This window comes from Pollicipes pollicipes, unplaced genomic scaffold (assembly GCF_011947565.3).
Source record: "Pollicipes pollicipes isolate AB1234 unplaced genomic scaffold, Ppol_2.1 Scaffold_3087;HRSCAF=3621_pilon_pilon_pilon, whole genome shotgun sequence".
Taxonomy (NCBI): domain Eukaryota; kingdom Metazoa; phylum Arthropoda; class Thecostraca; order Pollicipedomorpha; family Pollicipedidae; genus Pollicipes; species Pollicipes pollicipes.
Window position 1 is genome coordinate 28,710,677 of NW_023596225.1, and position 11,455 is coordinate 28,722,131.

The following is an 11,455-nucleotide window of genomic DNA, read 5'->3' on the forward strand; positions in this document are numbered from 1 at the left end:
GGTCGAGAAACCCCGCCAACGATCTTGCCATTTCAGGCCAACTTCATGGCTTGGTAGCAAAAGTGTAACGTACCGCAATGCGGGATACAGTCCGCCCTACAATCTGAATTCACCTGACCTATTATATATATATTATATATAATTCACCTGGTTTCACTTGTGGTGGACCCGCCCCCGAAGAACTGGACTTGTCGAGGTCAGCCGGTCGGCTCCTGTCTCCCGAACGGCCGGCTCATCAGGAGCAATCAGCTGTTTCCGTGGTGTAGTGGTGTATCACATCACAATGTGGTAGTGGTCGTGGTGTAGTGGTTATCACAGGCCCCCGGTTCGATCCCGGGCGGAAACATCGTTTAGTTTGTAGAAACGCTATGGTTGTTATGTAAGGCCAACATGAAGACAGTTAACAATATACAGATTAGGTCCGGATGAGATCACCATTGCTTTATTTGTTTTGTGCTACACATTGCAATAAATCGGGCACGACTACTAATCAATACAGAAATAGAACGTGTAATGCATTGACCTAGGAGTAGTGTCACAAGTGAGCATGTGAATAAAAGGAAACAACTTAGACTCACGGAAAAATATTGAGAAACACCACTAGAAACAGCCAAAAAAAGCGTGCAATAACGATGTTTACCACAGCAAACACGTCCAGCACTGCTACCGCCACCTCTCGGCAACTTAAAGAAAGAATGATTCCACCAATACGGCATGGCATCGTTCACGGCACGGGCTACACTGGACTGGTTGGAGGGACATATCTCTGTAATGCCCATCAGCGTGAGGTCATCGTGCTACCTCCTACACGCCGGACCTTTCGCCAGTGGACTTGCATTGCGCTAGACCTTAAGGCAAAGTCCTCCTGGACGAGCCAGCGAACATGCAAGAGCCCATGGCCGCATTCAAACTTGAGATTAGCCGCATCTCCACCGGCCAGACAGACAGGACAACCGACCATCTGCAGGAGGTTCAGCTGTTGTGCTTCCTGAAACGCTAGGAGACCACCTGGAGCATATTTGGTAGTCGCTATTTGATGGACACGTTATCTCTGACTATGATCAGCAGGATTAATTTCTATCAGTCTAGTTAGTCCAGAAGTGGGAGTTCCAAGCAGCCCATATGAGTAGGTGATTAACTGAAATAGCCATCTAGATAAGACTCTTGTAATATCTGAGCTGCACGCCCAAATTATCGATCTGAGCTAAACGCCCGCGAAAATGGGGAGACTAGGAAGGAGGAGAGTTGTTCAAGGTCACATTGGTATTATGTCGTCCTAACACGAGACTAAGACTAAGAGAAATTGTATTAACTAGAGCAGTCTTTTCGAACTCAAACTAAGTATTATCATTATTCTTCGGAGAAAAACAGTGGAATGAAGATATCGTTCGGTTGATATTTTGGCAACATGGCTTTATCGAAACAGTAGCAGAAGACTTCTGCTATTGTTTTGATAGAGGCATGTTGCCGCAATATCAACCCAACTATGTCTTCATTCTACTGTTTTTTTCCGAGGAATAAGCTTAATGCTACTGTCTTATCTATGTGAATAATGCTCCTCGCTAATGCACTGAATAACTTACGAAATAGCCATATTAAGATCATTTGGTGTAGTTCACATCTCTCCTTCCTTAAAACCTGAACCACTCCAGTTTCTGAGCTACACTCCCGCGAGAATGGGCAGGCTAGTTTGGAGGAGAGTTTTTGGAGGTCACATGTCGGTGTGAACAGTCGACATATCACAAGGTCAGTGAACAGTCGACATATCAGCTTAGGATGTGGTCGCCCGGTTGCCCCATGAACAGTTGGCTCGATGTTGGCTAACGATCCTATAGCGAAAATTCAAATGGCAAGGAGTGCGATAGCATGAAAGTCATATGCAAGACGGTAACGCCCCAATAACTTTAGCTGCCAGAAAATCGGAAGGGTAAAAGCCGTTTGCAAAAAGTCAAGGGAGCCAATAGTCATAGAAGACAAATGGATACGAGCGTAGCAGGCTGTGACTCAAAATGTAAATGTTAACTTCAACCGGGAATGTTGCTCCAGTGACGGAGCACTCGCTTAGCATGCAAGAAGTACGAAAACGGTAATCGATGCCCCGCATCTCCAGAACGGGAGTTGTAACGACGACGTTATGGATGGAAGTCTTGCTAAATTCATCACTTCGCATCTCTTACAAAAACACATGGCCGAAAAGGGAGCCATGACGCTGTGACCAAGAATGATAGAGATGCATTACAATTACATAAACTTGTGACGTTTACGCAAATTTGCACATACCCATAAACCAACAACAGCTAAGAATTTTCTCCACCCAAGCCCAAATTAAGAAAGCAATGATGTGCACCCATTGACTTGAGGGCTAAAACTGCCCAGAGGCGACATGGGCCAGTACACACACACATGCCTCGTGTGAAAGAGGCAACGTATGCTTGGATAGGTGTACTTACAGGATCACAATTTGCATTTACAGGGGACGGCAGCCGTTAAAACTACTCACAAACATTTGTTATCCAAAGCACTGAAGTTTACGATGTGGAGCTGCAGGGTATCGATCCCGTACCTCTCACATGCTAAGCGAGCGCTCTACCACTTGAGCTACAGCCCCGGTGGTTCTCAAATATGACGTCAATAGTTGGGACGTCATGGGTGACCGATTGGTCAGGTTTCACTTGTGGTGGACCCGCCCCCGAAGAACTGGACATGTCGGGGTCAGTCGGTCTGCTCCTGTCTCCCGAACGGTCGGCTCATCAGGAGCAATCAGCTGTTTCCGTGGTGTAGCAGTTATCACATCCGCCCTTACACGCGGAAGGCCCCCGGTTCGATCCCGGGCGGAAACATGGCTTCGTTTGTAGAAACGCTATGGTTGTTGTGTGAGGGCAACATGAAGACAGTTAACAATATACAAATTAGGGCAGGGTGAGGTCACCTTTGTTTTATTTATGTTTTGTGCTACATAATGCAAGAAATGGGACACGACTACTAATTAATACAGAAATGAAACGTGTAATTCATTGACTTAGGAGAAGTGTCATAAGCGAGCGTGTGAATAAAAGGAAACAGCTTAGACTCACGGAAAATATTGAAGAACACCACTAGAAACATCCAAAAACGCGTGCAATAACTATGTTTACCTCAGTAAACACGTCCAGCACTGCTACCGCCACCTCCCGGCAAGTTGAAGGAAGAATGGGTCTACCAATACGGTATGGCATCGTTCACGGCACGGGCTACACTGGACTGGTTGGAGGGACATTTCTCTGTAATGCCCATCACCGTAAGGTCATCGTGCTACTTCTTACACGCCTGACCTTTCGGCAGTGGACCTCATGCTGTATGCTAGGCCTTGAGGACAAAGTCCTCCTGGACAAACAAGCGAACATGCAAGAACCCATGGCCGCATTCGAACATGAGATGAGCCGCATCACCACCGACCAGATGGACAGGACAACCGACCATCTGAAGCATGTTCAGCTAATGCGTTTCCTGAGCCCAGGAGCACCACGTGTGAACGCCAGGACACCACGTGGAGCGTCTTTGGCAATCAATATTTGACAGATGGGGTATCTCAGACAACCACCAGCAGGAGATATGTCCACCATTCTAATCAGCAAGAAGTAAGAATTCTCACCAGCCCATAGTAATGTCCAAACTAACGTTAAGTACTCCCCCGACCTGTCGCGACTAGACTTCATGCGATCACCAGGAATGCACATCAGCTTAAGCTTAGCTATTGGGGTTCTATGCCTCCTCTTCATCCTGGAAAGTGTGTATTGTGACGCTCTTTCATCTAACGTCTAAATTCATGATTTATGTTCGGGCATGTCGACGCCAGGTTTTTTTCCTGATACATGTCTCGTTGAGGATGACAGCGTATGTACATTTGTCTGCCTCTTGTCAAGGCTGTGACTCATTTCATTTTGCTCATGCGCGTTTGACTTTTATCCCGTTTGACTGCTTGCCAGTTGAATGTTTGTTCTTTGACAGTGACCCCTAACTTTCCACCATCTGATTATTGTCCTAGATCGCGCCAACTGCTTATGGGGTAGCCAGTTGATGACATGCTAACATAAGATAAGAGGGGGGGGGGGGCTTAGAAATCCCAATATTTAAGCTTAAGCTGATGTGCATTCCTGGTGATCGCATGAAGTCCAGTCGCGACAGGTCGGGCGAGTACTGAACGGTAGTTTGGACATAGCTATGGGCTGGTGGGAATTCTTACTTCTTGGCTGATCAGAATGATGAGCATATCTCCTGCTGATGGCTGTTTGAGATACCCCATCTGTCAAACAGCGATTGCCGAAGACGCTTCACGTGGTCTCCTGGCAGTTCAGGAAGCGCAACAGCTGAACCAGCTTCAGATAGTCGGTTGTCCTGTCTATATGGTCGGTGGTGGTGCGGCTAATCTCAAGTTTGGATGCGGCCATGGGCTCTTGAATGTTCGCTTGTTTGTCCAGGAGGACTTTGTCCTCAAGGTCTAGCATACAGCATGAGGTCCACTGCCGAAAGGTCAGGCATGTAGGAAGTAGCACGACGACCTTACGGTGATGGGCATTACAGAGAAATGTCCCTCCAACCAATCCAGTGTAGCCCGTGCCGTGAACGATGCCATACCGTATTGGTAGAGCCATTCTTCCTTCAACTTGCTGAGAGGTGGCGGTAGCAGTGCTGGACGTGTTTGCTGAGGTAAACATCGTTATTGCACGCGTTTTTGGCCGTTTCTAGTGGTGTTCTTCAATATTTTTCCGTGAGTTTAAGTTGCTTCCTTTTATTCACATGCTCACTTATGACACTCCTCCTAAGCCAATGAATTACACGTTTCATTTCTGTATTAATTAGTAGTCGTGCCCAATTTCTTGCATTATGCAGCACAAAAGCGTAAATCAAACACGGTTTATCTCATCCTGACCTAATCTGTATATTGTTAACCGTCCTTATGTTGGCCTTACACAACAACCATAGCGTTTCTACAAACTAAACGATGTTTCCGCCCGGGATCAAACCGGGGGCCTTCCGCGTGTAAGGCGGATGTGATAACCACTACACCACGGAAACAGCTGATTGCTCCTGATGAGCCGGCCGTTCAGGAGACAGGAGTCGACCGGCCTGACCTCGACATGTCCAGCTCTTCGGGGGCGGGTCCACTGCAGATGAAACCCGACCAATCGGTCAGCCATGGCGTCCCAGCTATTAACGTCATATTTGAGAACCACCGGGGCTGTAGCTCAAGTGGTAGAGCGCTCGCTTAGCATGTGAGAGGTACAGGGATCGATACCCTGCAGCTCCACATTGTAGCCTTTAACATCAACATCAACACGTTAAAAGTAACTATTGGCCAACTGCACAGACGCTTACTTCAGACACACGGCGCCCTTCACGCAGCCACGACGCTGTGTGGGGGGCGCCTTGTCCCACATCACATTATCCAATTTAGTGGCACACTGGAACTGATCTGCCCATCTCAGGCCAGTTATTTAGAGCGCCTACATTCCGATCCACTTTCCCATGGCGTGGTGAGTTCGAGCTGCTTTTGACGCTCGCTAATCGTCCTTGACGGGTATAGTCTGCGGCCAGTGACATCAGTCGCGCGAGGTCAGTTGAATTCAGAATGCAGGTCGGACTGCATCCCGCCTTGCGGCAGGTTACACTCTTGCCACCAAGTTACGTAGCTGACCTGAAATGGCACGATCGGTGGCAGGATTTTTCAACCACTGCTCAATACGAAAAAGCATAACAAGGACATACCTCGAGGCCTAGCATGAGCACCAATGTAAAAAATCATTCATTCTGAAAGATTCTGGAAAAGTAGGGTCTTAAGAAGGATTGTATGGTTGAAAACTCGTGCTCGCTGGTAGAACAGGGACACTTGCGACGCTTCAGACTCCCCAGCACGCCGTGAAATTGAAAAGTGAATGATGTGGTGTGATGGAAATTGGAACTTCGAGGGTTGAAACAAGATTTTTGAACTACTTGAGCAAATATGTCTAATTTTGCCGCCTTTATCGTACGCAACACTGAAATGCGTGCCACGAACTTTATGAGATTGAATGCGACGCGCGATGTAGTTATTCGCAGCAGGCCCCATGCCAAATTAAGTGTATTCATCCTACCATTCACTTCATACATACTCGGTGCTAGGTTTAAGAACAATTCAGACGTTGCAGGCGATATTAAAAAATATAAGAAATATATTTGAAAATAGCTCCTGCCCTTTCCAGTTTTTGACCTGCACATAATGCAGGATATTGACTTCCTGCGTCTGACTTTTATCATATCGCACGTCTTGCCTCTTGAATTTTTTCTAATTTGACTACGTCGCTCAAATTTCCGCCCTTCGATTTCAATCCTAGACCGCGTCAACTGTTCATGTGGCAGACGGGTGATAATGCTCTGAGCTTATCTGCCTGTTGTCAATTGACCTGATGTCCGTCTCACACAACAACCAAGGCGTTCCTACGACCTAAACGATGTTTCCGCCCGGGATCGAACCGGGGGCCTTCCGCGTGTTAGGCGGATGTGATAACCACTACACCACGGAAACAGCTGACGGCTACTGATGAGCCGGCTGGTCGGGAGACAGGGGCCAACCGACTGACCTCGACTTGACCAGCTCTCCGAGAGCGGGTCCACCTCAAGTGAGGGCTGACCAGTCGGTCAGCCATGGCGTCCCAACTACTGACGTCATGTTGGACTACTACCGGAGCTGTAGCCCGAGTGGTAGAACGCTCGCTTCGCGTGTGATATGTACGAGGGTCGATGACCGCAGCTCATGAACGTGAGTTTTGGGGTTTATATGACAGGGAATGTTTTACATTAGAAAATATTCAAGTAAGCGTGGGATATATTAGATAATAGGATGAAAGAAACTCCTTAATGCTATTGGTATACTTTAAGACAGGAAAGACTGCCCTAGACAACACCATGTCCCTTTTAAGTAAATATTCTTCTCGACAGCATTATCTATTTACGTCATCATACCTGCCACAGCGTGATTGAGACCCAAATGTCAGCCGTCATATCTGAAAATCACGCTCACGAACGCCAGAGATGAACGATTTGATTATTTTATTCTTTTTTGACTTGATCGCTGTATTGGGTGTGGAATCACGGTAATTGAATGACGTTATTTTGACGCCAAAAGTACCAAGGTGACCTTGAAATACTCTGCTCCAAAATAGTCCTCCCACTCGCACGGGCGTGTGGATCAGAAACTAAAGCAATTAGATTTGAAGAAGCGACGGCTGTGAACTACACCAAATGATCTTCAAAATGCCTGTTTCGGTTTCCTCCCCCGCCCTAGAAACAACAGTCCCTTCAATATGTGTGATGAGTGATGACAACTACACCACGGAAACAGCGGGCGCTTCCTGATGAGCCGGCCGGTCGGGAGGCAGGGGCTGACCGACTGACCTCGACATGACCAGGTCTTCGGGAGGGTGTCCACCTCAAGTCAAACCTGATTTTTCGGTCAGCCATAACGTCCTAACTTTTGACGTCATATCCCAAAACCACTGGGGATGTAGCTCAAGTGGTAGAGCGCTCGCTTAGCATGTGAGAGGCACGGGGATCGATACCCCGCAGCTCCAAATCGTTAACTTTGGTGCTTTGGATAGCAAATGTTTGTGAGGTTGTATACCCTGCTAATGGCCTCGGATCGACCGGGGATCTCGCCCCGTGTCGCCAGAATGATAGAAGACAATTTGCGATTGGACTGAATCGCCATTCAGCCCTTGACGCGAAACGGTAATGTACTCCTGGTGTTCTACTCAAGAGGCCCCTTGCCCGGAAGGAAGTAAGGGATCTCATTTTTGTTGAGTAAATGGGGTTATCATTATTGTTGAATAGGGTGGGTCGAAATGAGTCTAAAAAAACGAGCAAGGTCATGCCATGTTTGTCTTAGAACGTTCATTTTTCAGAATGTACTATTAAAACAAATAACATCAAAAGGCTTGAACGCGCCCGCCCGCAGCCTCGAGAGGAAGGACAAGGATGATCTGGGTTGTAACTTGCGTAAAACTGAAAAGTTTTGGCCACTGCAAATGCCACCAGACGTCAGGCGCCGTGTTAATCTGTCTTTTGGATAGATAAATAGCTGCAAAAACAGGAAAAATAGAGGTTCTTTCTACACTCTTCCAGTTTACCTACCAGATTTCAGTCCCACTTCGCGGTGCTTTAAGAGCCAATCCGTTCTTTTCATCAGTCTAAAAATTGCACACGTGAGGTATGCGCTCAGACTGTCTTTTAATTGTAAAATCTGATGTGATGATGCGTTCAAGGATACTTTTTTCAGAAGCGTTGCCATTTTCGTCCACCCGCTGGCCACAATTTAGCATTAGCTTCTAGGCCAATGCTGCGCGGGCAACCACATCCCAAGCTGATATGTCTGCTGTTCACTGCCTGCACGATTCCTTTGTACAACGACGGTAGCCTACCTAGCCTACCTACCTAGTGTCAAGGCTTGTGTTTGTAAGGTTTTCGAGTGTGCATGCTCAAAATTACATCACATAACTGGTATTACTAGTCGATTCAAGTACTTCAAGTAAAAAAGTTCAGAAGCGTCATCAATTTCGTTCCCTGGTAGGCCACGGCTAAGAATTAGGTACTGGGCTAGCGCTCAGAAGATCACGGAGACTGCAACGCCAGGTGTCCAGGTTTTAGTGGTTTTAGGTTTTGTTGCTAAGATCTGCGAGTGCGCATGTTAAAAAAACACGTTACATCAATTGCATCATTAATCGATTTGGACTGAATGGTGAACTTTTCGGACAAGCATGGCTTGGTCATGTTAGTACACATTATTGACCACTCGATCTGCAATCAAATTTTTATATTCAAATTTGGATCAAACATATCGACCTACGATCTATCTTCGCGATGTCTTTAATGTGCGTAGAACCCAAATAAAAATTCCGGCAAGGCTTCTGAATTCTATCAGTTTAGAAAGAGTCAACTAACCATTGTGGATTAAGAGCGCCGTTGATTTATCCGAGCCCGTCCCCCCCCACACTTTTTTTAACGTTCCTACGCCTATGCGTGCACTGGCCCATGTTGCCTCTGACCAGCCTCTGCCCTCTCCGCCACCCGTGGTCTCTTTGCACATGCTTCCATAAAGCCAAGGGGTACACAATTTCCTAATTGGGGCTTGGGTGGATAAAATTGGTAGCTGTCGTTGGTTTTTGGGTACGTGCAAAGTTGCGGAAATATGAAAAGCTTGCTGTAATGTATCTGCATCATTCTAGGCCACAGCGCTATGACACCCTTTTCGGCCATGTGGATTTGCAAGGACTTAACTTAACGAGACGTGCATCCCTAATGGCATGTCCACAACTGCCGTTCTGGAGATGCGTGACATCGATTACCGTAGCTCTCACATGTTAAGCGAGCGCTGTACCACTGAAGCAACAGCCCCGGTGGCAGCTGCAGTTTGCAATATTTAAATATATATTTAAAAATAAATATATATATATAATATAATATATATATATATAATATAACATATATATAATATATAATATATATATAATAAAATATATAAATAGATATATACTTAATATTTCGACAACATGCCTCTATCAAAACATTAGCAGAAGTATTCTGCTACTGTTTCGATAAAGGCATGTTGCCGAAATATCAACCCAACTATATCTCCATTCCACTGGTTCTCTCCGAGGAATAAGGCTAATACTATTATCTTATCTGGATGTCTACTTCAGTTAACCACCTATTCATATGGGCTGCTTGGAATTCCTACTTCTGGACTAATTAGACTGATGGAAATTTCTCCTGCTGACGGTAGTCAGAGATACTCCATCCGTCAAGCAGCGACTACCGAAGACACTCCAGGTGTTCTCCTGGCGTTTCAGGAAGCAGAACGGCTGGGCCTGCTGCAGGTGGTCGGTTGTCCTGCATGCCTGGCCGGTGGTGATGCTTCCCATGTCAAGCTTGAATGCGGCCTTGGGCTCTTGAAGGTTTGCTGGCTTGCCCAATAGGACCTTTTCCTCAAGGTCTAGCCCACAGCTGAAGCCCACTGGGTCGGGCGAGTGGTAATTAGCACGGAAGCCTCAAGCATTACATGATGGGCATTAGCGATGAACATTGCAGGGAGATATCTCTCCAACCAATCCAGTGTAGCCCGCGCCGCGTGCGATATCTCACCGGCTTGATGGAAACATTCTTACTTCCACTTGCCGAGAGGAGGCGGTAGCAATGCTGGACGTGCTTGCTGAAGTAAATATCGTTATTGCTGGCGTTTTTGGCACTTCTCGTGATGTTCTTGAATATTTGTCTGTGAATCCAAGCTGGCTACTTTTATTTACATACTTGGTTATCGTACTGATCTTAACTTATCGTTTATAGGTGTTATTTCTGTGACGACCATTAGTCATGCCTAACTTTTTGCAGTATGTAGCTCAAAACGTAGTTGAAAAACGGGCGACTTCATCCTAACCTAGTCCTTATATTACTGACTGACTTAATTCGGACCTTCCGAAACAACCGTAGCGTTTCTACAAACTAAACGATGTTCCCCCCCGGGATTGAACCGGGGCCTTCCGCGTGTTAGGCGGATGTGATGACCACTACACCATGGAAACAGCTGATGGCTCCTGATGAGCCGCCTGGTCGGGAGACAGGGGCCGACCGACTGACCTCGACATGACCAGCTCATCGGGAGCGGGTCCACATCAAGTGAAGGCCGATCATTCAGGCTGCCGTGGCGTCCGAACTATTGACGTCATATTTGAGAACTATGGGGGCTGTGGCTCAAGCGGTAGAGCAATCGCTTGGCATGCGAGAGGTGTGGGGATTGATACCCGCAGCCCGAAATAGAAAATTTTGGTGTTTGGAATAACAAATGCTGATGAGTAAGTTTTATGGCTACCGTCCCCTGGAAATTCAAGGAAGTATCGTGCAAGTATACCTACTCAAGCAAATTTTGATTCGCAAGGATATGTTGCCTCTTACACACACAAGGCAGGTGTGTACTAGCCCATGCTGCCTCTGGCTGGCCTCTGCCTCTCCTTTACCCGGGGCCTCTATGCACATGCTGAATTGAAGTCATGAGATATGCAACACTGGTTTTCTAATTCGGGCTTGCGTGGACAAAATCGGTAGCTGTGGTTGGTTTATTGGTACGTGAAAATTTGCGTGCACGTCAAAAGTTCACGTAATTTAACTCACCTGTAACATTCTTGGTCACAGCGTTATGGCTCCCTTTCCGGCCATGCGGATTTACAAGGGATACGAAACGATGAACTTAACAAGACGTCTATCCCTAATGCCACAACTCCCGCTCTGGAGCTGCGGGGCATCGATTGCCGCACTTTTCACATGCTAAGCGAGCGCTCTAGCACTGGAGCAACACCCCGGTAGAAGCTGCGGTGTGCACCAACTCCAGTAAGACAACTGCCGTCACCATGACAAGGACAGAACAGACAGTAAGGGCAGTCGCCAACTGTTA

The 11,455-nt window shown here is 46.9% G+C and overlaps 3 non-coding genes across 3 annotated transcripts; 1 reads left to right on the forward strand and 2 right to left on the reverse strand.

Moving 5' to 3' along the window:
* The first annotated feature begins 2,766 nt into the window (after window positions 1–2,766).
* TRNAV-UAC (transfer RNA valine (anticodon UAC)) lies at window positions 2,767–2,840 on the forward strand. The gene has a single exon. It is a non-coding gene; the product is annotated as a tRNA-Val (tRNA).
* Window positions 2,841–4,982: 2,142 nt separating this feature from the next.
* On the reverse strand, window positions 4,983–5,055 carry TRNAV-UAC (transfer RNA valine (anticodon UAC)). The gene has a single exon. It is a non-coding gene; the product is annotated as a tRNA-Val (tRNA).
* Window positions 5,056–6,468: 1,413 nt separating this feature from the next.
* TRNAV-AAC (transfer RNA valine (anticodon AAC)) lies at window positions 6,469–6,541 on the reverse strand. Its single transcript has one exon. It is a non-coding gene; the product is annotated as a tRNA-Val (tRNA).
* Between the last annotated feature and the right edge of the window lie 4,914 nt (window positions 6,542–11,455).